We start from the raw sequence: 27,648 nt of genomic DNA on the forward strand, positions 1-27,648 counted from the left end.
TTCCAACCTCCTCCCCTCCCTCCTTTCTTCCAACTCCATTTTTGCTATTTCCCACCTTAACAGTCTTTCCTCTCTCCTGTCAGCTAACTCGGTTTCTGACAACCCTCTCGATGACACACTGCTGCCCTCCCGTGAGGTTGCCTTGGGGCTGATTGACATCTCACCCACCCCCGGGGGACATTCCGCAGTCCTATCAATGACAGTACCTCTGTCCGATTCCTCCTCCTCCACCGTTCCCTCCGTGTGTGCTTCCACCCATGCTCGCAGACTAGTACGGAGCTCCTCTCTTTTGGCCCCTCGCCTGACAAACACTCCCCTCTCCTGACAGAAATCCTTGAGCTGGGCCACAGTATAGGTCTCCAGCTCTGACATTTCAAATTCCATCTTGTCAGTGAAAAGTGTGGACCACCACCCCGAAGTAGGTGACCAGGATAAGAACTTTGAGGGTTACTTCCACCCACCTCCAGGAAAGAATTTGGAAAAAGCAAAACGTTGAATTTGAGGGCCGCTAGGAGAAAACTCCGGGTGTGTACCTGTGGTGCACACTGAATTATTATGGGGTTCAAAACAAGCACGGCTCGCAATCCCACCCGCTGAGCACCACTTTTATGTTGGACCTGCGATGGGCAAGCCCAGCACAAAGGGGGTAGCTTGGCTCAAGTGACGAGGCAAGTGAAGGCTGTAGTGTTAAGCCGGCTCTGACCCAATAATAACTCCCTGCACACCACACAAAAAGAAGGACACCACAACACTGTTATAGAAAAATATGTTTCGTTTATGTAAAAGTTCTCTGGGTTTGAAGGAAGTTCACTTAGGTAATCACATTCACATTTCTTACATGGGTTTGATTAGCTGTGTACTGGTTTCTCAGGAATAAATAGTTGGTAAATAAATATACTGGATAAATATCAGGATTCAATACATTAGAATAAATATCAGCAATGACTGGAATAAATATCAGCAATGACTGGAATAAATATCAGCAATGACTGGAATAAATATCAGCAATGACTGGAATAAATATCAGCAATGACTGGACAGTTTCCTAGCAGGTTAGATACTGATCGTTTCACATAAATATCACAGGGTCATTCTGGTATCGCTGCCACCAATTAATCACTTTCAGGGTAAACCCATTACGTTTGTCATTCAATGCGGAATGCGTGCTCTTACAGTTTTTGAAGTGTTCACGGGTTTGGGCTCTCTGGGCACAAGATACGCGTGATAATCCCTTAGTTGCACTCACAACTCATTGCGCGTATATCTGGAAGATAAAGACATAAAATGACTACGGCAATTACACTCCGCGGTCAGCCGGTTCAATGCTACTGCTGCCGGAGGAGTCTGTGCGCTTCTGTCAGCGCAGGCGGGGTTTCCGAAGGCGGCTCCAGTTCACGAGTCTTGGGACCGTCAAACGGGCTGCCGGAGGGGCCAAAACACCTGCGCGCACAGTTCAAAATGAGACCGCATCACAGTTCCACAACAACGCGGCAACTTCAGGGGTAGAGACGGCCCACCTCACTTCGGCGGCGCCGGTAAGCGCTCCAGTCAGTATGGCACTTCTCCCAAGGGCGAAGGGGGGTTCCAGGGGCTCCGCGATCCTCCCTCCGAGCTCACTCATGGGGGGGGGTCCCGCCCACACACCAGCTCCCAAGTCACTCGGGCAGGGCAGAGACAGTAATCTCGCCCAAATGAAGGCCAGCCTTTCCCCGCCCCAGCGCAGCACCTCACCTTCTATCCACAAACAGCGCGTCCACGGCGGTGGGTTCGGAGACGTCCGAACGCCCGCCAGGAGGCACTTAAGTTGAAGGTGGCACTTTAAGAGTTGCGGTTGCGATCTCACCACTGGGGGGGCGGGGAGGCTCTAACTATGGCCAAAGTCTCTGAGGGGCAATTGGGCACTCGTTGACCAGGCGCTGAAGGCTAGAGGACACTGCTCACGCTTCTGACTGGAACGCCAGTCAGGGTCCACGCCATCAACCTCTGCTGCTCTTCTGCCTGAACTGTCAGCTGCCTCAGGGGGTTAACAGGGCAGGTGTCAATCTGGGGTCAAGTCCTCTTCTTCTGGTGTTCTTTGATCATTCTTCTCCAACATGGCCGCCAGGGACTGGGCCTTTTATAGCCAGTGCCCTAGGATGCCAGCATGAGCCAGAAGGTTCTAGAACCTTCCCTGGCTATGTCAATGACATGGCCCTTTCAAGGTATCTTTTTGGTCATTAGGAGCCACCGTACTGGGCTCCCTAAGGCAGACATTTTGTGTACTTGTAACTCCTGAGGGGATTCCTGTCAGGTTTGCAGGTTACACAAAGTGCGCCAAAACCTTCAAAGGGTCAGAGGTCAGAGGGGCTCCAATGGGAGTCACTCTCATAGGGGACAATGGTGTCCACCATTTTAGGGTTGACAACCCCAGTTGGTTATGCCACCGGTTCCGTCAGGCGCCTTGTACATAGGTGCCAGGAACTTGGTGAGCAACTGGGCATCAAAGAGCATCTAGCCCCATGGGACAACACACAAAAAGGTCCTGGTAGACAAAGAAAAAGCGACAAATTTTAGGAGGCACGGGGGAACAAAATAAATCATAGTGTGAGGGGACTCTCAGAAGCAGACAGGTCTAACATCTGGTATACTCAATATTAGCCTTTTCCCAGCCTTTGATTAGCAATGTCTTGACAAGCATGGTAGCAGAAGACCCAAATGTAAGAAACCTTTACAGAAAAGATACACTTTATGTACAGTGGATCTCCTTGACATTGAGCATTAAACACTGCAGCAAGATGTGCCAATTACCAACTTGTTAAAGGCAACAAAATGCTGCAAGGGACTAAATACGGAAATGGCTCAAGCAAGGAGATCATTCCCCCCTTGGATGCAAAAGATCAAAATCAGCTCACAATACTCACTGTTGCACGACAAATGGTCTACACTATAGTGTAGGAATAGGCCTTTCCCAGAAAATTAAACTACATGCGGATTTGATGCAATGCAACTAATGGTCATTTTTCAATGAAGCACAACTCCAGTCTGCACATTGTTGACTGGTTTTATGGGTTTCTTTACAAGATTGCTCGACAATGGCCAGAAAAAGATTAGAGTAAAGCAGGCCTCGAGGTGGCGAGCGTGATGGGGGTACAAGCACACAAGGACAGTAACTCGCAACACGAGTTGTAAGATCTGATGGAGAGATCTGGCCAGAGGGTCACTCAAGTGTGAAACATTCTAATATTGAAACAAAAAATAAGCTAAACTATCTAGAATGACTTTCTTAATCTAACTGGTATGGTAGAAAGGACATTCCCAATTCAATAGCTTTGAAAATTCCAATGCAAGATAAGGAGAGAAAGCTTCTAAAATTGGGTGTATTCCTACCTGCCGAACACCAACAGCAAACACTTTGAGAAACACTTCTGCAAAATCATTGTATTCCTTGGAGACGTTCCTCTGCACCGCTCTCCCCAACATAGAAGTGAGATTATCCGCAGAATAAAAGTATTTTCCTAGCCAATGGCTCCAGGTGCAACCTTCGTCTTCAGATGTATTACGGTGCACTCTGGGGGTCTTCCTGCAGGCTGGGGGTCAGAGGGGCTGCATTACAGCGCACCCTCGCCAGGTGGCGCAGTGCCAGAGCGCCCAGCAGCAGCTGCTGGGTAAACACAGACTCCGCAGGTTCCCTTCCACCTCACTTAGACGGAAGATTGGGCATTCTGGTGTGATTACACCATGCACATTTTGCCCCAGTTATGGAGTGTGATATAAGCTGGCAATAAAAGTTGCTTTAGAAGTAATTATTTCTGCAAGGTGCTGCCACAAAAGAAATGTAGTTCATGTTTAAACCATACGCTTAATTACATCGGCCATGCATGCCCCTTTTAGAGACACGTGTTTTTCTTCATCCCACTTAAAACCCTGAAGTCATGCTCTGTCATTTCAGGTGCTTTGCAGCAGTTTTAAGATGATCTTATAGTTTCTTGTTGCTTAAATGGCTGTAATTTCTGAAATTTCTATGTTTCCCTCATCTTCATTGCTTGATTTTGCTCGCAAGAAAGTGTCAGTCATAGTCATTGAAATGTCACTCATAATTGCACTGAAATGCAGAAAATTTTACATAAGCAATCCGAAACTTTGGCAGCTACGTTGGATCCCATTCTTTTTATGCTTTTAGGACGCTGAAGGGCATTCAATGGGGGACTTCCATTTGAAGCCAGGTGTCTGAGATCCCCTCTCAACAGTGGCGCTTCATGCTCAGATGAATTGCATGCTCTTAATACAAATCATGCATGGTAGCGATTGAATGGGGGGAATTTGTATCGCCGTACCATCAATGGCATGGTCTTACAGCCACAACTACTGACTTTGAAGCTGGGTGCCCGGGTTCGAGTCCTAGGGTCGGATCCCCATTCTCTGATTCTAGGCTCATCACTTAATAGCTGGATATCAGTTTATGCTTGAGGTACTTATGCAGGAAGGTTGTGATGATAGGTTGAGCTGTTTGATCTTAGTCGCCTACTGAAACCTTGCTTTGCATAACTACCCCTCTTTTTCTGCCAGCCCCATGTGTGCAGTTGCAAAAACAACAGTTGATGGACAGAATGCAGAACAATGTCATACATTCACCCCAGCACAGAGATCTGGGCCTAAATCCATCGTTTCTTTGCTCACCATACCATTCCAGTTTGAACTCATTCATATGCAAATCAGTCTTGACCCTGTGCCCCATGGGAACAGTCCAGCCCGAACTGCCAAGCCAGGTTCTCCCTGGACTGGAAACAAGCATCCTAGGACCGAGTGGGTCACTGATGAAGTGCGCTTGGATGGCTCATGACACAAAGCAGACCACTTCAGAGGATTCTTTTCAAAGGGGCTCTAAGCGGAAAATGGCTCCCCACATAAAACCTTTGCAAAGCATGTAACGAGCATTAATCCACCAATAACCTCCCCATTCAACAGCCATTCGTCTGTCATTTGAGGTATTTTACCTTATTAGTTAACGAGCTCAGGGGGAAAAAATATGAAAAGGTCGCCAGGCATGGAAAAATAGGCAGAGTGAATTATAATTCTCTCTGCCTGTTTTTCCTTTCCAGAATTAAATAATAAGGTAAAACATATTATTGATGGCAGAAAACCCTGTCAAGGTGAATGAATCACTATTGTGTGTCTGGGCAGCAAAGCTGTGCATTAGGTGAAGCTCAGCAATGAAACAGACCTGTCCTCCCTGAACTTTATGTATTTTATTTCTAGACATATATATTATAAAGCAAAGGCATACAGCCTTTATCCGTCTCTTGCAGCATGTTCTTTTCTTCCTTCCCATTTCACCAAGCTCCTTTGCTATTATCCAGTCTTTCGTGCTCTTCCCTGTATACACTTTCTCTCAGATCTCCCCTCACAGACTAGGTTTCACCTTTCAGTCCTTCATGCCCACGTTCATTTTTTAACGCTTCCTTCTCCTTGTCTGCTTTTTCCCTTTCCACTTTTAATTCTCATCCTCCTTTCTTTCCCTCCAATTTCTGCGATTAACAGTACGCTTTACTCTTCTCGTTCCTTCTGTACCCTATCTGTCTTTGGCTAACACTCCGATATCTCCTCCTCTCCCTTTTATCTGTTTTTCAATCTTGCAACTACATTTCATGGCTTCCGCCTCTGTTTCCCCTTTTCCCTACACCTCCATTTGACAGTTTTTCCACACTGTAATCCAGGTCAGGTACATTAGTACAAAGTTGGCTTATTCACTGTGGAGATGCCTTTAAAATGTGTGTTCAGTACTGATATCCCCGAGGGCAGTTTGTTCAGGATTCAGCTGCCCAGTTCAGTTCTCACTCTGACTCCTGGCAAACCGCAGCATGAGGTCTTCTCCAGACAGTGAATACAGCAACTGAAAACAATTTCAACTTGACTCCCCCACCCTAACAAGCATAGACCATGAAACATAGAACCACTCTCTTATGATGACTCTACTGCTTAGCGGTGAGGCCACAAAGTGATAGGCCGAGGAGAATCTTGTGTGGTCTTGCACATGTGCCATTTATTGAAATGTATTTAAAAAATGCTTGACAGACCTACCATGACTGCCTGACTCCCCCCTCAATTCTGTGACACACTTATGATGTTTCCAGTTTTGAGTTTGAATGTTCTAGGATATGAAACAAACAATGGCAAAGCTAATAGTCTTTTTGGCTTGTTATTGTTTTTCTCACTGTTTTTGCAAAACTTTATTGATGGGGAACCTATCAGCCATGCATCAATATTAAAATAATGGCTAAAAGCAAATATATTTTTTATCTCAAAAGGATACTTTGTCATTGTTGTCACTGACTCTTATGGGCACTGCTTTGTGTGTGGATTTACTTCTTGTGAAGGGAAGAATGCCATCAATCGCAATAAAGTTTGCCAATAGCTGTAGTGGCCTGGCCCACTGTCCTGGTCGAAGCTGTACGCTGCAGTGGATGGATGACAAATGAGAATGGCACAATAATAGACCAATTGATGAAGAGGGTTGGCAGAATGCATCTATAGCTAAGCAGTGAAGAAAATAAAGGTTACAGGGGAAGTATAGTTAGGCTCAGGTTTCACTCTTACAAAACCAGTGAAATTCAGCAGTTATAGTCAGATGAGTTAACTTTAACTTGCTTCTACACAATGCACTGCTTATGACCTCACATTTTACATCACTCATGACATCAATGATAACATATCTGACATCTGAAATTACATCATCCACAAAACCACTCACACACCTCATACAACCTCTCGTATGCCCACTCACGCACCCATACCATGACTCATAGACCCATAGCAGTACTCACAAACCCACACACTCCTCCACAGAGGAATTCATACACCCACTCACACATTTGTACAACCAGCATGATTGACTGTATAAGTGAGTGATTAGATGTCTCAGTGACTGTATGGGTGAGTGACTGGTTGTGTGAATGTCTGTGTCAGTCTGTCAGTTGGTGTGTAAATCAATGTATGGCTTGGTGAGTGGGTACCAGAGTGGCTGTATGGTAGATTGAGGATGTATGACGGTACAATGCGTGCTTTTACAACGCGTACCGTTACGACGCAGGTTTTACAACGGAAGTCGTTACAACGACTTGCGTTGGGGGGCGCTGGATAGTGAATAGTTTAATTTACTATTCCAACTCCAGTCCCCGTGGATAGTAGGGAAGGTGTTGGTTAGTAAATTAAACTATTACCTATCCTAGAGCGCCCTCCAGCGAAAGTCGTTGTAATGACTTTCATTGTTAAACCTGCGTCGTAATGGTACTTCGTTGTAAAAGTTCAGTAGTAAAGGACGTTCCCTGTAGATTGATTGGGTATCTAAGTGCCTGTAGGGGTGTCTGTGTGGGTGGGTGAAGGTGTGCGTGACTACCTGTGTTGATGAATCAGTGGGTGAGTCAGTGGCAGTATGGCTTAGTGAATGTGTGTGTAAGCGGCTGTATGGATGAGTGGATGTGTGTAGATCTATGAATTAGTGAGAGGATGTGTATGTAGAGATACAGGCCTGTGAATGGGTTTGTGTATTCATGTGGGAGTGGGTGCTTAAAATGAAGCGTGTGAGAGGGTGTGTTTAGGTTTTCTCACAAATTCAGATGCCACCATATCAGGGAAATGATTATCATCTATAAAGCAAAACCACTGTCAGCAGCAATGTATGACGGGGTGGGGTGAAATGCCTTGTAGACCTTTACAGGCTGAGGAAAACTCTTCTGTGTACTTCCTCTTCATCATCATCCTCTATTGTTCATAAGAAAGTGGGGTTTATTTACCAGGAAGTACTGTTGTCATTCTAACCTCTCTTACTATGGCTGACAAAATTGTTTGAGTGCACTAGGAGCATGTTGATCACAAGGACCATGATAATTTTCGTCGCCTACCCGCAGGATCACACAGAAATGAAATATTTACTTGCTCTGAGAGAATATCACCTAGAAATGACCCACGGGGGCTAGTGTACATGTTAATGGGGATGATGGGTTGGAGATGGATGGAGAGGGGTAGATGGATGTGAGAGGGGTGGATGGATGAATGCGTGTATGGATGGTTGACTGGGGTGGTTGGAGCACGGATTGAAGGATGGGGAGAACTCATGTATTGCTATAACTATGACGGACTCTACTCGTACATCCATTCCTTGATCGATCACTGTTCCATTGACAGATCACCTGCTTCACATATCCTTCAATACCAATGTTCAATTATGAGCTGACATATGCATCCATTCGTTTTTCAGTCGATTCACTCGAATCCACACCTACCTATCCAACTCCCCACTTCTCTGTTCATTCATTCATCTACTCATATACACACACGCAGAGATGCCTACCTTTTTGATCGCTTCTCACATGCATCCATGTATTCAGCTGCCTACCCACCTGCCCAAGTATCACAAACCCCACCCAGGCGTCATTTATGCTATAAGGAGTCCATTACGCATCCAGTTATTCATCCTTCTAGCACCAATATTGTGCAGCATTACTGTCCTATAAGCACTAGGATGCTTGCTAAGGGTTTTGGGAAAGTGCAAACACCCTGGCATAGAAACGGTTGGCTACACCTAGATGATGGAGCCCTTCTGTTGTAGTTTCATTTTATTTTGTTGGATGGTCAGCAGACCGTGGCACAGGTCAGTCAACTGGAAACTTATAGTTAGCTGAAGGGAAAAGCTCCACGTGTCATATATTTGCTTGTAGAATGTCACTTGCATGTACAATGATAGCATGGAAATGATAATCTGAAAACTTAGAAGCTATGAGTTTCTCGTTGCTCAAAAGGGTGTCATTTTTGATATTTATATGTTTGCCTTATCTTCATTGCTTGATTTTGCTTGCAGGAAAGTGTCACTCATAGTCACAGTACTAAATAGCTCAATTCAGAAATTGCTCAAACCACCTGCTCTGCATGCCCAAAGAAACATCCATCTAGACTACTGTTTTCATAGTTCTTCTCTCTCCCATTTTCTATTCCTCCTCCACTTACATCCTATGCCACCAGATCTATTTTTGCTCTTACCCTAATGTTAGATCATAGATAGAGGCACAACTACATAAATTTTCATGGCCAAAGAAACCTGACAGAAACACCCAGACACCCAGTCTTCCCAGCTTCCTCTATCTCTCAAGCACTACCTAGTCTTCACCTCTATCTTTTCTCCTGGTAAGGTTTGAAGGTGGTGGGGTTGGGAGGATAGAGAATAGAGCAGCGACGGCTCCTCTGTAGTGGCAAAGGAGCGTCGCACCCCCCACTACTAAAAGCCAGCAGACGAACAATAAAATGATAATAAATCAATTTATTTTATTTTTCCTTGGCTAGACAAAGTGGCCCGAGTGTACAGCAGGGCCATCCTCTAGGGACAATAGCAGGGAGGAGAAGTGGTGGACACTGTTAGTTAGCTTGTTGGCCGGCCAACCTAGGATGGCCAAACCAACATGAACACTTACATTTCTCTAACCCAGTTGTGTTGTATTTCCAGGTAGAGAAATGCCACAGACTCAAATGCCTTAATGAGCATTAAACCAGTCCGCTCAGGCCAATCCTGGTGATGCTGTCATGCTGGGTAATACCACGAGAGCAGCTCCTGGATTGGGTGTGCAGTCTGGGAGCTGGACTGTGCTCGTGGAAGTAGCTGGACAGCGGCAGGTAAGTCCTTCTTTCTTTTTTAAATATTCGCTGCCCTACCACTTTCTATTCAAAGCAGCCACCACTGGAGTAGAGGTGTCTACATAGAAAGTGCTAACACCAAATATTATTGAGTTTAAATAGATGAACCAATAAATGATTTGTGTATGCTAACTCATACTGTCCCTCAGCTGCTAGCTTTTTCATTTACAAAAAACACAGTTGATGGACAAAATGTAGAACCTAAATCCATCGTTTTTTTGCACTCCACACCACCCTGGGTTAGACACTGGCTATATGCAAATCAGCTCTGACCCTGTGCCTCATGGGAACAGTCCAGTCCGAACTACCAAGCCAAGCCATGTCTTTCCCAGACCAGAATCAAGCATCCAAGGACCGGTTTCTGGCTATCAGCCTTCATCAGCCTGGACAGCTTGACTCCAGTGGTGTGGAGAGCCTGGGACTCACGTCTGAGCATACCCAGCCCACTCGGGGTGAAATTTGCAAAAAACACAGTTGATGGACAGAAGGTAGAACAATGTCATACATTCACCCCAGTACAAGGATCTGGGCCTAAATCCATCATTTTTTTGCACTCCACACCACACTGGGTCAGACACGGCTATATGCAAATCAGGTCTGACCCTGTGCCTCATGGAAACAGTCCAGTCCGAACTACCAAGCCATGTCTTTCCCAGACCGGAATCAAGCATCCAAGTACCGGTTTCTGGCTATCAGCCTTCATCAGCCTGGATAGCTTGACTCCAGTGGAGTGGAGAGCCTGGGACTCACGTCTGAGCATACCCAGCCCACTCGGGGTGAAAATTGAAAAAAACACAGTTGATGGACAGAATGTAGAACAATGTCATACATTCACCCCAGTACAAGGATCTGGGCCTAAATCCATTGTTTTTTTGCACTCCACACCACCCTGGGTTAGACACTGGCTATATGCAAATCAGCTCTGACCCTGTGCCTCATGGGAACAGTCCAGTCCGAACAACCAAGCCATGTCTTTCCCAGACCGGAATCAAGCATCCAAGGACCGGTTTCTGGATATCAGCCTTCATCAGCCTGGATAGCTTGACTCTAGTGGTGTGGAGAGCCTGGGACTCACGTCTGAGCATACCCAGCCCACTCGGGGTGAAAATTGCAAAAAACACAGTTGATGGACAGAATGTAGAACAATGTCATACATTCACCCCAGTACAAGGATCTGGGCTTTTTCATTTACTTCATTCTTCATGATGGTCCTATCAGAAAGGTTGTAAATATTTACACGGGTGTGGAGTCACTCATGCTTTCATTCACACCTACAGTTTTCACATAACAAGATCTCTCACCACTGCATTATCCAGTTATCCATGCACTCCCGCCTATGCTTGCTGCTCTCATGCTCTCCTGTTTCAAACCCACCCTCCCCCCAGGCCGTGTCATTCTCTCCCAGTTGTCTCCAGCAGTCCACTCAAAGGACTCATCTCCACTTCTCCCATGAGTACTGATCGGGGCACTGCTGCTGTCTACGTGAGGGGAAAAGCAAGGTAGCTGGAGCACCATTTGGCGTCGTGACAGCAGTAAAAGGTAATCTAGAAAAACATTTAAGGCTCTGTAAGTGCCTGAGAGAGTAGTGTTGCACTCCATTGCCAACACTGTTGATATACTGACCCTCACATAATGGATTTCCTTGGCAACCAGGCAACCATTGCATGATACCCAACCTTTGCCCCAGTCACAAAAAGGGTCATTCTTGGCCATATGTGAGCACGCATGATATGTTGGGCACCTCTGTAAAATGCTGGGTATAATGGTAGGAATTCCTGTCCTGTTGTTGGCTTCCATGATATGATGGGGCCTGTCTTTCGCATGTGCAAAGTGGTGATTGGGCGTAGAGTGTTCTATTTTATTTTTTAATGTTTTATTGGTACCACACTGGCTACTGCGCTGGGTACCCTAGTACCAGACACTGATACCGGGGGTACCTGTGACTCAATCTTCTTATTTTCTGTTTTTACCTGTTTTGAATTAAAATGGGGTGTCCCAAAGGCAGCTTGCCTATCCTGACCCCTATGTGGCCTTTCATGTTTTCCCCCCTTGAGGACTAAAGGATTGAGATGCCTGACCCAACATTCTCATTTTTTGAGGCCAGCCAATCGGGTTCCACCCTTCCACTTTGAATAGGCCAATCGCAGATTATCTGGCACCAATGGTTCAGTTATTTTTAAGTTTTAACTGGTGTTGAACCTAGCATAACATGTACATTTGTAATACACACGTTCAGCGTAAAGGCATCTTGTTGCTGATAAAGAGATGTTTATTGTTATCCCACTCAATGGTACTAATTTTAATCAACCTCAGGATAAAAGGCTGAGTGGAATGGGATTTGTACCTGTTGCAGTGTACATCACTCTACGCGACTCCACTCTGTCACTCCAATACATGCCACTATCTGCCACTCCATTCTACAACACTCTATTCCACTCTTCACAATTCCACACAGCAATACTTCACACCAATACTCCACACCACTAGCTAGTGCACAACATGGCTAAAACAGATTGGCAAAGCCAATAGCTCTTCCATAGGCAAATATCATTGAAATGTCATATCACACAATTTTGTGTCCGACTGCATTTCCTTAAAAAAAAATTACAAGTCAATGCCATGAACGCCTTGTACAAACGTGTTTAGTGAATTGTTTTTTTTAGTGAATTGTTTTTATAAGTTCTAACATTAATGGAGTCTGGTGGACAATCACACAGGAGGAATTAGAACAATTACTTTTTTGTTTGACAACTAATTGAATTTTGCACAATTGCTCATTTTGGGTAACCTGAAAACAAACAGTGGTGATCCTGTCATGGACCAAGTGGGACTTCAGTCAGGTTTTTGACAAGTCAACTGGCTCTCTACTTGCAGGAGTGAACGCCACTTATGTACTCGTGACTTTTCCGAGAACGAACACGTACTCGTCAAGTAGCCACGTAGAAGAACTTATGCGGATTCGGCGAATATTGTCCCATTACCGTAACAGCTTTTGCAATAAGGACAAATACTCGTATTGCACCGATAACTACATTGGATCGTTATTTCTTGAAATACAGCCCAGATTTGACTTTTGGACCCTTTTGTTTGGAGATTGAAACTCACCGGGCTAGTAGAATACTGTGGATACCCTTTATGGAGAAAAAATATTGCCCTGAAGAAGTCATATGTCTACACTGACTTGACGAAACACGTGTTGGCTGCGTCTTATTATATGGTGGATCTTGGATTGAGATACATTTGGATTGTTGGACATTAAATTGAGCAGAAAGACTCTACAAAGACTGTGTTTTATTAATTTGAGTGCTCGGAGGATAAATTTATTCTTCAATAAACCACATATGTGGTTTACTTCTGGGGTTGTGGTAACCGGCCTCGCTTCTTCCTGAGCACCTCACGACGACCGGCAATTCTACATGACCTTATATTTGCTGTGCGCTCTTTTTAACTGTTACCATCTGTTTTGTACTCTACTTGCAGGAGGAGGGGTCTCCTGATACAATACTGTGTATGTCTGCTTTGGCGTTGGCTGTCTGCTAGAGTGTGCCTGAGAGCGGCTAGACGCCAGAAACACCAGAACGCCATCTCGAACGGACCAAACGGGCAGAACTGCAGCTGCAGCTGCAGACAACGAGCTACCAGCTACCGGTTACCGGCTCCGGCCATCAGCTCCGGCTACTGGGCCGCCGCCCCCCACCCCCAGCTGTGGCAGCCGAGGAAGCCGCGGAGAGCCGCAAAAGCCGTGAAAAGCCGTGAAAGTCGTTTTTGGTTTTTTTATTAGTCCCGTCTAAACCCCGCCGAAAAAGCTACGGAAGCAGCACCCTCTCCTGCCTGGACCTGCCTGGTGCCGTTTTTAAGTTCCATCCGATACCGCCGAAAAAGCTATGGAAGCAGCACTCTCTCCTGCTGGACCTGCCTGGACCCCGCTGCCCGTTTTCACCTGTGCAGCGCTGTGCTTGACCCGATCCTGTGTCTAGAGGCTCCGTGACTGAGCTGAGCTGAGCTGGACCTAGACTACGGACCATAGAGGAGGTGCGGAGGAGCCGCGAAGGAGGCGCGGCAGCCGACCTCCCGAGGCTCCATTGTACTGTGCCTATGAGCCCGCCTCGTAAGCCGCGTAAGCCTTCTCAAGCCCTCTCAAGCCCCACAAAAGGGGCTTGCTCCAAGCCAGACCACAGAGCACACAAAGCGAGGTGAGTCCTGGGTCTTGGGACTGCGAGCGCGGCTGCCATTAGAGTCGGCTGCCAAGTAAGAGCCGGGGGGCGGTGAGCCTGGCAGAGCTGACCAGGTCCAACTCTGCCCGTGGCCCGCCCCTGTGCGCCCCGCTCACCTTTACATTGCTTTTTCTGCGATCTACCAGGTTATCCTCACTAGAAAGGCCCGGCCCTCCATAAAAAGCTCCTTTTCAAAACACCCGAGCACCAGAGTAACATAAAAATCTCCACAAACATGAGAAAATCACCAGCAATTGCCAGAAATCTTCATAAAACTTTAAAAACCCCGGGAAGCGTCAATATTTCAATATTTCAATCTTTTAAATACCTCTCAAACACCTTTCTTAAATACCTCTAATAACTAGAAGCAAGACACGTCTCCCTCTTCTCCTAGCAACAATGCGCACTAGGAGCAGTCTTCAACTACTGAATACTCACCGCCCCCATAAGTCTGCTAAGCGCCAGAAGTCTAAACTGCTATATCCGCAAGAGGCAGGTTGGAGCCTTCAATCTTCTCCCCACCAATTGCACCTGAAGTGAACAGAAGAGGCGGCCGAGAGCCCCCCAAAGCCCTCATTGGGTCTTTTAAAGGGTGACAAAATGTCTATCACTCACACGCAATCTGCTCGTCCGCAACACCAATCAAAAATCAAAAACAAAAGCTGCACCGATATCAGAGAGCACTTTCTTCGGATTAATAAATTAAATGAATCCGTCCCTAACCCCGAATGTGACTCGGATGCAAAATTCGCCCTACAAACAAAAACTTCATTAGCATCCCCTAGCCTGATTTCGCTCTATCCCGAAATAATTATTCAATGCAAGACCACAACTATTCCCATTGCCCCTGAGCTGGAAAAACCCACATCAAGTCGCCCTTCCTCTGATCCGGTACCATCTCTGTTTCCCCATGAGCTCCAGTCAATTCAGCCAAGCACCACTAAACCAGCTGAAAATCCACACTCTTTGGCAGTGCCAGCTCCCTTCGCCTTACTGCCCACCAAGAGCCTAGCCAGTGTCTCTGAGTCTGATAAAGAACGCCTCACCCCCGAGTCGGAAAACGGAAATTGTAATTACAAAGATGAAAGCACGGCACGTGGCAACGACGACTCTATAATCTAGGTTTCATCAATCAATCCTTCAATCGCGGCCTCAAGACCTTTACCATTAAAAAATGGACTAGCGCAGGAAGATGCATTAAGCCCACCGAATGGCCCTTCGATCACCTCCCCCAAACACACAGCTTCGATCTTCCGTCACAAACATCCACTCCGTTTCTCTATGAGGTACCAGTCTTCGCCCTACCCAGAAACAATGCTCTGCTTGAGGCGGCGACTAAAGCAAGTCCATTAAAAGTGCCATCAGCAATCAGCAGTAGCCTTAATGCTGGCACCAAAGACTGTAGTTTTACCACAAGTTTTAATAAAAACAATTCAAAGGAACAAATTAATACACACATCAATTTATCCCTGGACCACAATTATCTTACTGGAAAAAATTCCCTCGCAATGGATCCTGGGCATGAGGTCTCCCAACCCAATCTAGGAATGCTTAAAATCGAAGGACTTCTGGCAGTCACCAATCAAGCTCTGAGCGCCATGAATATTGTTGCCCACATGCATGCCGATAAACTCGACACCCAGATATCTATTGTACAATTAGTTGCGACTCTATAATAGGAATAGATTTAAAACTAGAGCAACTAAATTCGATAACACGAAGAGCTCAAAAAAATGTGGCCCATAGCGATTCCCTCGATGTGAACTCGAGCTTGGAACCAACTGAAAATGCAACTGCTCACACAAATCATGCTCAAAGCAGCTGCATATGTGAGCCTCTATTAAAAAAACTTGAAACACTACCTGAAATAATGTCCACACTAATAGAAGACCTGAGGCTAAAGACCCAACCCAAAACACAGAGTATTAGTACTCCCCCCATCCAACTCCGAATTTCGGAAACCCACAGACCATTAGAAACAATCTCTAACAACTTAAACTGTTGTAATAACAACAGCATCAGCGAAAGGATGTTAATGGAACAAAATTGGCAACAAAGCTGAATCACCTTGGCCTGCGCATCCTCAATGGAAGGATTGCCACAGACCAACCGGCCGCATATTCTCATGTATCCTCTTTCCGTATGGCCACTCTAGACTACATATGGATATCGCTTACGGCTTTCCACCTGGTATGCCAATTTACGGTAACACCATCTCCCGACAGCGACCATGCCATTTTAACTTGTAGTATCGCCCTCAGCCCACTACATCGCCCAAACACAAACCCGATAGGGATAGCTTCAAGTTTACAGAATGTTAGAAAACTTCGATGGTCAGAAAGTAACCAGGACGCAATTGAAAGGGAGGTGGACATGCTCATAACCAGATGGCCCCTGGCTGGTATTAGTTTTGGGACGGCTCCCAATTGGGAAACTATAATGATCAACTTTAGAGATCGCTCTAATCCAAAACTTATTAACAACCCTTCGAAGGACATTCCAACTACGACAACTTTGTCAGCGCAAAAACAACATGTAATTACTGCAAAGAGTAAACTAAATAAGTTACAACGAACAAACGTTAATAATGAAAATGAACATAAACTCTTGAAGGAAGACATCATGGCTGCGCGAAAAAACTACAGGAAGGCCCGATTTTTATTAAAGAAATTGGAAGAAGAGCGGCACTGGGTAACAGCTTTCGAGATTATGAAATCTAAAGACCAAAGAAAATTCTGGAACTGGGTAAATAAGGCCAGCAAAGCTACAAAACCCCTTACTGCAACCAACATTTCCCCTGAGGACTGGGAGACTTATGTTAAAAGGCTCTACACATCACCGCATGGCCAAATCACCAATAGTACGGCCTTCTTTGATCATTTAGTTAATCAGGACAGAAGTTTCCCCACCGCCAATATACTTACCGACACCATAACAGGAATAATAAAGAAAATGCATTCGGGCGGTGCTCCTGGTCCTAACGGAATTCGGACCCAAATATTTAAAGCCTCTGCTGGAAAATGGGCCAAGATACTGTCACCACTCTTTGAAGCTGCAATATTGGGTGGCCCCATCCCGGCGTCTTGGCAAGGCTCACTTCTTGTTCCCTTCCATAAGAAGGGCTCGCGCTCCAATCCCGATAACTATCGGATGATAGCCCTTCTAGATGTGGACGGGAAGGCATATGTCAGTATTCTCTTAACTGCACTCACCAAGTGGGCGGAAACTAACAACTTAGTCCCCTTCACCCAAACCGGCTTTCAAAAAGGGTGCCACATTGAAGACAATCTGATCTGTATCGCCCATCTGATCGAAACCACCCTAGCTGCAAAAGGGAAATCGTTACATCTTGGATTCATCGACTTTCGCAAAGCTTTTGACAGCGTAAGCCGACCAAAACTTTTGGAAAAACTTGCAAGATGGGGCATCCCGCAGTCGTTACTGAAAGCATTAATTGCATTACACACTGACACCTGGGTTAAAGTGAGAGTTACATCAATATGGTCCACCTCCAATAAAATCTATACCACCAGAGGTTTAAAACAAGGGTGCACTCTTGCACCAATGCTTTTCAATCTGTACCTTGCAGACCTCCCCGAATGGCTGTCAAGTTCCTGTGCTTTCCCTCCGGGAATAGAATTAAGAAAGATTCAAACTCTGCAATACGCGGACGACACCATTCTGCTCAATCAAACCCAGGTGGGCCTTCAAAGACTGTGTAAATTCCCTCGCCCAGTACTGCAACACGAATACGCTCAAAATAAATGTCTCCAAAACTAAAGCAATGACAATATCCACTGGAAAAACCAAAAAGAACACGTGGTTTATTAAAGAGAAGAAATTGGAAGCTGTCACTGCCTAGAAGTACTTGGGCGTGTGGATTGACCACAAAGGGAGACCCACCGTGCACATAACCGAAATGCAGGCTGGTGCACGAAGCCTAGAAGGGGCTTTCATACGAACAAAAAGTACTTTGCACTCCCAAGATTTAGTACCAATAACAAAACTGATTACTGCAAACATACTCCCCACAATCTCCATTGGAGCAATAATCTTCAAGGATAAAATGAACATTTGGCTGGACAGAGCGCAATCGTCCTGCTATCGCAGGGTTTTTCGACTCCCTAATTCAACTGCTCATGCCCAAATTAGAAAATAATGCTTGCTATCCTCTCAGCGATGGATTATGAGTGCACGTTTCATCAACTACTGCTTAAAAACTAAACAAGCCAGCGCTCATTCCTTAAAGAGCTGCCTATGGACAGTCTTTAGCAACCCAAAAACATTGTGGAACAATATTTGATGTCATGCCTCGAATCCCTCGAGGCAAAATACATATGGCTTTCTTCGCTGCCCATTGAGGCGAAAACAAAACTCTTAACCAGGCAAGCAAAAATTATTTCAAATGATTTTGGTGAGCAGCGGGTAAATCAGCTTTTCCATGGCTCCTGGGCATCCAAATTATACATCTCGAAAATCCTTCCATCGTACCTTGCATCCTCTGTGAAAGTCCACATAAAACTTCAATTGATGAGATTCCGCTTTGGTTTAATACCACTGATGGCATACAAGTTCGGCCAAGGCTACAGCAAAGAAGCATCTCCACAATGCCGCTTTTGCAAACAGGATGAAGAAAACCGTATCCATATCCAGTGCATCTGCCGAGAACTCTGAGCCCAAAGACATTTTTGGTTGCGCCCACTCTGGCTCCTACTAAATATTAGGACTTGCCATGAAGCATTAGATACATGTTGAGGGGAGACTTACCGCAGTTGGCAGCGCGTTTTGTTAGGTTTATTACTGAAATGAATTCTCTGAAACTCCCCTCTGTCAAAGCTTGAATTCTTTTTTCCCCCTGTGACATTTATGCGCTCTTTTTAATTTAACTAGCAACTTATCTGTTCTTTAATTGATTTTTATATGTTTTTCTTTTTTAAATTTTCTAAACTTTTAATTTTTAAAGGTTATTCTTTGACTGTACATTGTGCAACAATTTTAATTAATTGTGCAAATAAAAAATTTACTTATTTACTATGCTTTGGCTCATATGCTTTGTGCTTCTCGTACGATCTCTTGCTCCGGTCTTCTCATATACCACAATTATAAAAGGCTTACTAAATGCATGACTAATGTGTTTGTAACAGGCGTATTAGAATCATTGACTCCTAAGATATAATGCACATAAAATGTAGTCCAAAAGCCATCATTAAAAGACACTTGCATATTTCGGCATGTGGGCATACTATATAGTCTTCATGCATACTAAATAAATACTATATTTTAATAGTAAATGCATACCGCTGTAACCACTGGAATCACACTAAGTGATAATCTTCCATTTTGTTGAGCCTCCTGCCTAACTACACTATAGTCAAGAAAGATATACAGGAGAGGACAGGCGGGGGCTTGCCATCATTTATAAAAAGAATTTTAATTGCGAAATTGAACATTACTCTGGTCCTGCTTGATAAAATGTAGGTTTTGCGCTCCCACTTATGCATACCTGCTGGAAATTGGTGCAACTCTTTTCTGGAATTAAGAGCTTCCCTTATATTAAAATCCATCAACTTTAAGCTACTTGGTAATATTTACCTACACTTGGAAAACTCCAAGTGCAGCCAGAGTACCTTTATAGATGATTTGGGTGTCCTCAGTCTTGGGATGCGTAACTCTGCACCCACACATACAGCCGGCCATCCTTTAGATCTGGTCTAATCCAATGAAATGGAGCTAGTTGCAGATCATCCTCTTCCCGTTACTGTGGTCTGACGGTTTTGCAGTACCCTTTAAGGTTAGCATACCATACGGCCCTTTAACAACACGACCCATACTCTCTTCTAAATCCGGAAACTGGTCAAAGTTTCAGCCCTGAAACAGAGTCTTAATAGCCCTCAAACTATTTTAAAACAAGCGGTTGACATGGATCAGGACCTGGATCACTACTGGCTTAAGGAGGTCGTGGTGAAAACTCTACCACCCACTGATAAACGCTTTGGCTGGGGTCTCCCCGATTCAACGGACTGCTCAAACAGGAAAACAAAAACAGTGCCAAGTGTTGGAAAGACTCTGGAGAAAGGCTTATACGGAGGAGGCTAACATTTATTACAAAGTTGCTTCAAATAAATATAATTGGCTCTGCAATTCAGCTCATGGAGCATTTTACTGGCCTAAGACACTTTTTGAGGTGGTGCAGGAGCTTTCCAATTCTTACCCCCTAGAATTCTCCCTTTCTCAGACCCAATGTGAGGATCTAGCTCACTTCTTCACCTTTATAGTGAATAATATACATGACCAACTGGCGAAGGACTGTACAATTGGATAACATACGACAGCCTCACCAAAATGGAAGATCTTCACTTAGTGTGATTCCAGTGGTTATAGCGGTATTCATTTAATATTCATTTACTATTAAAATATAGTATTTATTTAGTAAGCATGAAGACTTAGTATGCCCACAAGCCGAAATATGCAAATGAGGGAATACTAGTTCTACTCAACTACCCTTCAAATACATAATGAACACTTCAATTTATTGCTAAAAGAAGACTAGTAGTATTCTAGAAGAATAGTATTTGAAGCTTAGTAGTATTCTGTTAGGGTTTATTTGCAGCTCTTGTGCTATTTCATCAAGAGCAAAATGAAGGCTAATTTCATTGATTGTGACCACTGTTTGAAGACTAGTGGTATTCTTTGTGAGCAATATCTGAATACTAACGGCAATGATTGCAAAGGGGGGATTTGGCAAGGGGGACGGTCACGTGCGGGGGGCAGTGTGACGGTCGGTCGCGCACGGGGGGCAGGGTGTCGGTCGCGCGCGCAGAGGGGGGCAGGGTGTTGGTCACACGGGGTGCGGGTGTCGGTCGTGGGGGGACAGGGGATGTCGGTGGCGGGGAGCGGGTGTCAGGCCCGTGGGGGCGGGCCGGGTGTCGGTCGTGCGGGGGCAGGTATGTCGGGCACGTGTTTGTGGTCGCAAGGGGGGGCGGTCGCACGGGGAGCGGTTAAGCAAATGCTAAAAGAATCGGGCAAAGTTTAATGTTATAAGGAAACAGTGGATTAATAAAGAGTTATATATGCGGATTGGGAACATTAATTGGCCTTTCTATGCTGGACATTGGAGCATCGTATAAACGATGTGTACGCCGCTGCCAAAGGAAGGCACGTTGACGGCAGCCTCCTTTCTTGGCATGGGCTGAAGTTAATGGTGCAGGAGCAGTTGCTCTTACCTATGTCGGGGGCACGTAGATAAAACCGAGGCAGAAGGAGGAGAGTGAAAAGAGGTTGAAAATGGCTCGATTGGACACTAGCAGCAGCAGCATCCTCACGGCCATGGCAGGCTAGGCCGTGGCAAAACAAACACCAGAAGGGCGACAAAGTGTGTGGGCAATGAGCCCTCTCGCGCTAAGGTTTAGTGCAGCTTGCTGGAACTCTCTCCCCATTAATGTGGGGCCTGCCACGCGCTCAAGTGTAAAACACACGTATAGGAAGTGCGCGCCATGTTTAAAAGTGAAGACACCTTCAGTTGGTCACCAGCTATCTCGTTTATTGGCGGTGGAGGGGAAACGTTTAACCCATTATCTTATTGGTTATATAATTATTTACCTTTTGCTCTTTGGATAACACTTTCACCAGAAATGATACCACTAAATAGCTGTGTCCTTCGTTAGAAGCGCAAATTCGATGGCGAATTCAAAGATGGAGGTTCTTTATTAGATAAATGTTGCCAATATCATAGCACTGGCTACAGCAATGGTAGCGTAAACGATTCCTAGTAGCCGTGCAAATAAAAATCATGTATTGTTCTGGGAATGCACTAATTGGGGAGATACTGGTGTTGTAATGAAAGGGGGCGGAGTCACGGTGAATGGTTTAATGGCAGAAAAACGTACGATATTAAAAAATAGAGTTTGGCGAGTCGTGTCAATGAAAAGAATTCGAAACGTAAAGACATTTTGGGCCTTTGGGCATATCGCTTAATCTCCCTGTGAGTTGTGGCCGGCATGACGGGCGGGGGGTTGGGTGTGTGTGGAAATGGGGTCGTAACGTTGGGGTTTAATTAAATTAAAATGAAATAATATTAAGTAAAACTTACCGTCCCTCTTTTGAATGGGTCCAGGCTCCCGCCATCCTGATTTCTCAAATCCCCTGAGTTCTCCTCATCCAGGAAAGACTTCGGAGCAATCAGTGAAGCTTCGTCTTCCTCTGGCCGGTGTGCTGGGCTCTCCTTGGAGCATGAGAGCCCCTCCCACACTCGGTTGCGATACGCTTGCAGTCTTGTGATCGCGCTTCTTTTAGTTTGCGCACTATTTAAAAACAAGCATTTGCAATGCAATACGACTTGTATTTACGCGAGACATATTGCATTACAAATGGGAGCTTCCGTGTTGAAGAACGCAGCGAATGAGCCAGGCTGGGGCTCTCTCCTCCTCACCCTCCTGATTCTAGGGCCGCAGCTTTTCGCTACCGCTGGCCCGCCTGCCTCGCTGGAGGCTTTGGCAGGGGTGGGAACTGCGGCGCTGCTCTCTGGGATTTCCTGAGCCTGTCTGTTTCCATCCCTGCCAGTGAGGTGCCCCCTCTGGCTCGTACTCTGCGGCGTCCGTTCTCTAGACTGCTGCCCTGGAGCCTGTGACGATCTCCCACCTGGGAGAATGGATTGGACACTGTTGCCACCGCTGCCCGGGACCTGTACACATGGACGGCACGGCTGTGCTTCAGAGACCGCCTGCCCTCCTTTTGTCTGTCTGGCTCCTTTCCCCTTCTTGTTCTTCCTCCGTTGGTTCAGCTCCCTGGTTTTCTTTGGACTTGGCCCTCGTAACTTTTTGACTGGAAACACGTGTGCGCCCCGCCATTTTGGGACCGTCTCCTGTTGTCGCTCTTGTCCTTGGTCCATCATCTTGCGAAACAGCAGACATTCTACTGCCGTCCCTTGGTGCTGTGACTGCGTCCCCCCTAAGACCCACTTAATGGAACTCTGCTCTCCTGTTTTTTTGGGTCTTGACCTGAGAAAATCTACTATTTGTATATATATATATATATATATATATATATATATATATATATATATATATATGTGTGTGTGTGTGTGTATATATATATATATATTACCTACTGGCGGTCGCCAGTAGGTATATATAGTTAGGATTTTTTCCCTATGGGTTTTTTGAAAATTCTATGTCTAATAACTTTGGCGTTTGTGGACGGAATTGGCTGAAATTTTCAGGAAAATGGCACATTTTGTTTCTGAGCAGCCCCTGAAAATTTGGGGGGGTTTCGTCAAGGGGGGGCCGAGAAAAAAGGGGGGTCCCAAAACGTGTTTTTAACATTGATTTTTCCATAGGGCGGTTAGCCTCACTTTTAGCCCGAACGGCTGAATAGATTTGCACGAAACTTGGCAAAATTGTAGGGACTGGTAGCCCGATGTGCCTTTTGTAGGTCTCAATATATGTGCTCCAGTGGATTTTGAGAAATTAACGTTTAAAAAAAGATATATATCTGTAGCAGCGGACCGGGCAGCGCTCCAGGACGCGTACCTTTCGCGCAACGGAGCTTTGTGAAGCGAAGCTGATTGGTTCTCTGGCGTCTGTCAACATTCCAAAAAGTCCGTAGCTGCCGCCATCTTGTCTCTCGGTAGGATCGAGAGACAAGAGGAGGCCAAAACAAAGGGGCAAATAACCATAAGGGGGCATAGTAGATCCTCCCTGACCCCCTAGGTTTAATGTGGAGGCTTTAAAACGGCCCCGCGGGGCAAAAAAAAATAATTTTTTTTTTGTTTTTTTGCGTGGGTAGCGCCCGGTCCGGGAACCGGGAAGCTTTCTGGGCAGCGTACTGCAATGAAAAATGAATGATAGACTTTTATTTTTTAAGGATTGTTTATTGTGTTTAATAATTTATTAAACTTTCTAACGCGGCGCGTCATATGACGCATTACGCGACAACGCAGGTCCAGAATATAGTGAAAATGTCTCCACCAACCAGCGGACGGCACACAACCCCTTTCAGCAGGCTAAATAGTTCTGTTAAATGACAACAGAAGGGACAGGCAACAAGAACCATCAGTCAAAGAGGGGAGGGCAAGTTCTTCTCTACCGGGTCACGTTGGAGCGCTACCGGAACTGATCGAATTGGTAGTCTACAGTGTTTCTGGATGTTTCAGACTGAAGCTGGCGTTAGCATGAGAGCACCACCATTTCGTAGCTCCGTCGTGGCCATTCCACGAGCAATCATGCTAGGCGCTCCCCACCAGAAGCCTGCGGGAGTCGGGGGCCCCCCAAGACTTTTGTAGAATCTTCAAGGATGAGGGGACGCTTTCGAGAATGGAGCCCAAGCTCTAGCAGACAAGCGTCCGAGTTCCAAGGTGTCGCAGGCCCATTTTAGTGGACCACGCCCAAATCTGAAGAGATGGCCGCCATTTTGAGAGTCCTGTGGCAGCCGCCTATCGCTGCGCCGCAAGAGCGGGAGCAACTCAAGTACATGGTGAGCGAGACGCTGTAGTCGAAAGAGCGGGCGGTAAACAGCTGAATAGCGGAAGAGGCACAGTGTAGCAAAAGCGGGCTGAATGGCAAATGAAACGGAAAAGGGGTGCCCCACTACAGCGTGTCTTTAGGTGAAACGGATTGTGGGACAAGGTGAAGAATGGAAGAGTCACCAAAAGGAAAAAAGTTCCGCTTGACCCCGGGAGCCGGCCACCTATGTCGGGGGCGATCTCAGGCCACACCAGGGCAACACGACTTGGGGAGGGGGCCGGAGCCAAGCGCCCCCTCCGAGTCCGCGACATGACACCGTCCCTCGGGGGCCTCCGTCAAGCGGTTCAGGGTGGCACCGCATCACAACAGCCCCCACTTACTTTAAGAATAGTGAAGATGAAGCAATTGCAAATAGGCTTCAGACAATGTTACAAGCACTCCTCAAAACTTTGAACTTTCAGAGTGCATGAGTTGGGACAGCGAGGGGTGATTTGGTTTCTCGGATTTGGTTTCTCGGACTGTTTTTCTGGTCTCTCACCACTGGCATAGTTTAACGTTTTCTTGTTTCTAGGACATTAATAGGTTTTATCATTACGTTATGTTATCGTTTCTTTGTTTGTTGTTTAATAAAAGTTCATGTTCATCAGTGGCCTACTGATTTTCGTTTTCCTATTTTTTTCTTTCCAGGTTGTTTCATGGTAAAGTTTCTGTTAACAGGATACAGTGATCACTTCGTTATTATTGCATATGTCCTTTTCACTAGGGGTGCTCTCTGGTCGGGCCAGATGACGTATCTCTAGTAAATGGTCCGGGTGAAAAAGGTGCATCAATCAGTGGGGAGTAGATAGGCATGACAGATTACAACGGGGGAGAAAGGTCCGCATTACGTACCCTTTCACTACTTGCAAAGATTTTCCTACGTTTATATGCAAACAGGGAATACCTCCAAAAATAACTAATTCCCAAACAGTCAATGTTCGGACAATCAATCAATCAATGAGGAATGAAATAGGTACGACGTGTTAAAGGCTTGCGTTACCTACCCTTCACTATCTGCAAAGGGAGAGAGAATATTCCTATTCTTCCTCGTTTGCAGGTAGAGAAGATCCTTAAGAGAATTAACTTCGAACAATTCAATGCTCGATTGAAACAATCAACAAGGGGTACTGTGAACACAAATGAACGCCGCTTATGTACATACGCATTGCTATTTTCAACAGGTTGTTCCTAATGTTTCTATTTTAGCGAGGTCAAAAAGAGATCCCATTAGTGGCCTACTGATTTTGCTCGATTCCTTTTGTTTTTTTACACGATTTTTCGCTATCTGCAAAGACTAAACAGAGTATTGCGACTCTGTGCTTGTTTGTAAATAGAGAATGAACCAAAGAGAACAATCAATCAAATGGAGAGAGAAGCAGGCACGACGTATTACAAAGGGGGCAAAGGGCTGCGTTAACTACCCTTCACTATCTGCAAAGAGAGAGTACTCCTAATAGAAATGAGGGGTGGGGGGCAGTATTCAAAGCAGATCAGTGTGCATAAACACGAAAATGTTTTTACTTACCACGTACTTGACATTCGACAGCTTATGATATTTGCTATTAAAAAACCATTGAAATTCACTGAAAAAACCATAGGTTATAGACTATATATAGTTAGGAATTAGCATTTACAAAACCTTGAAAATTCACTGAAAAAACCATAGGTTATACACCATATATAGTTAGGAATTAGCATTTAAAAAACCTTATTTTACTCACACAAAACCATTGAAATTCCATATATAGTTAGTTGCACTAACTATATATCGCGCACCCGCAATCCACTGCTGATCATGTCACATATTACATCATTCATGACATGGTCAGTGACATCACTGATGACATCACTGATGACATCTCAAATGACATCACTGATGACATCACTGATGACATCTCATTTGACATCATTCTTGTGCTAATACGATAAACCTCTTCAGACTCTAATATAACCTTAGATACACTCAGTGTAAACAGACACTCACACACTGCCACTCATCCATGGAGTTACTCACACACCCAGTCAGTCATGCAAAGAAACAATCTCACCTCCATTTCTTCAACTATACAGTTAAACACACCTTACTTATTGAAACATATACTAACACATATTTACTCTCTTATACAATCCCTGATACAAGTTCACAATGATCGATACAACCACTCACTCATTCAGTGGCTCTCATGCACAGTTATTTATATATGCCAACTCTCACATGTACTGTGTTTTACATATGTACTTACTATGACATGTAGCATTGAGATATCCATTCACTCATCAATACACTCATGCACACAGTCAACTGCCCATGTAGCTGTTTCCACATGCACTCTTGAACTCATACACCTAGTGAATAAACTGCTCACACATCTATGCATAGAGTCACACACCTTCCAGCCACCCCCACACAAACTCAATCTCCCATAGAAATACTTGGGCAACCAATTAATAACACATATAGCTTCTCGTATAGCTAATGATCAACACATGCAGCAGTTTACAGAACAACAGACATAATGATGCACAAATTAAGACAGTTTAGTCACTAACCCATGCATTCAGTGAGACACATTTAATCACTCACTCATACAGTCAGTCATGCACCTACTAAATCCTTCATCCAGACACTTATACATCCACTCAAGACATATTTTAACTTTACAGAAAAATACAGTCACTGGATGTTGTCATCAGTGATGTCATTTGAGATGTCATCAGTGATGTCATCAGTGATGTCACTGACCATGTCATGAATGATGTAATATGTGACATGATCAGCAGTGGATTGCGGGTGCGCGATATATAGTTAGTGCAACTAACTATATATGGAATTTCAATGGTTTTGTGTGAGTAAAATAAGGTTTTTTAAATGCTAATTCCTAACTATATATGGTGTATAACCTATGGTTTTTTCAGTGAATTTTCAAGGTTTTGTAAATGCTAATTCCTAACTATATATAGTCTATAACCTATGGTTTTTTCAGTGAATATATATATATATATATGTGTGTGTGTGTATATATATATATATATATGTATAGGTATATATATATATATATATTCACTGAAAAAACCATAGGTTATAGACCATATATAGTTAGGAATTAGCATTTACAAAACCTTGAAAATTCACTGAAAAAACCATAGGTTATAGACCATATATAGTTAGGAATTAGCATTTAAAAAACCTTATTTTACTCACACAAAACCATTGAAATTCCATATATAGTTAGTTGCACTAACTATATATGGCGCACCCGCAATCCACTGCTGAT

At 44.8% G+C, this 27,648-nt stretch overlaps 1 protein-coding gene across 18 annotated transcripts in view; it reads right to left on the bottom strand.

Moving 5' to 3' along the window:
* The window catches only part of LOC144770773 (phospholipase A2 inhibitor NAI-like), a 1,245,443-nt gene that overhangs the window by 631,442 nt on the left and 586,353 nt on the right, over positions 1–27,648 (bottom strand). For 4 of the 18 annotated variants that reach the window (XR_013599018.1, XR_013599019.1, XR_013599020.1 and 1 more), the window contains exon 6: positions 6,343–6,431. The exons of the other annotated variants lie outside the window; for them this stretch is intronic. The gene's annotated coding sequence lies outside the window, so the exon portion shown is untranslated. The remainder of the gene's footprint in view (positions 1–6,342; positions 6,432–27,648) is intronic. 18 annotated transcript variants of the gene reach the window in all.

Source organism: Lissotriton helveticus, chromosome 7 (assembly GCF_964261635.1).
Source record: "Lissotriton helveticus chromosome 7, aLisHel1.1, whole genome shotgun sequence".
In the NCBI taxonomy this organism is placed as follows: domain Eukaryota; kingdom Metazoa; phylum Chordata; class Amphibia; order Caudata; family Salamandridae; genus Lissotriton; species Lissotriton helveticus.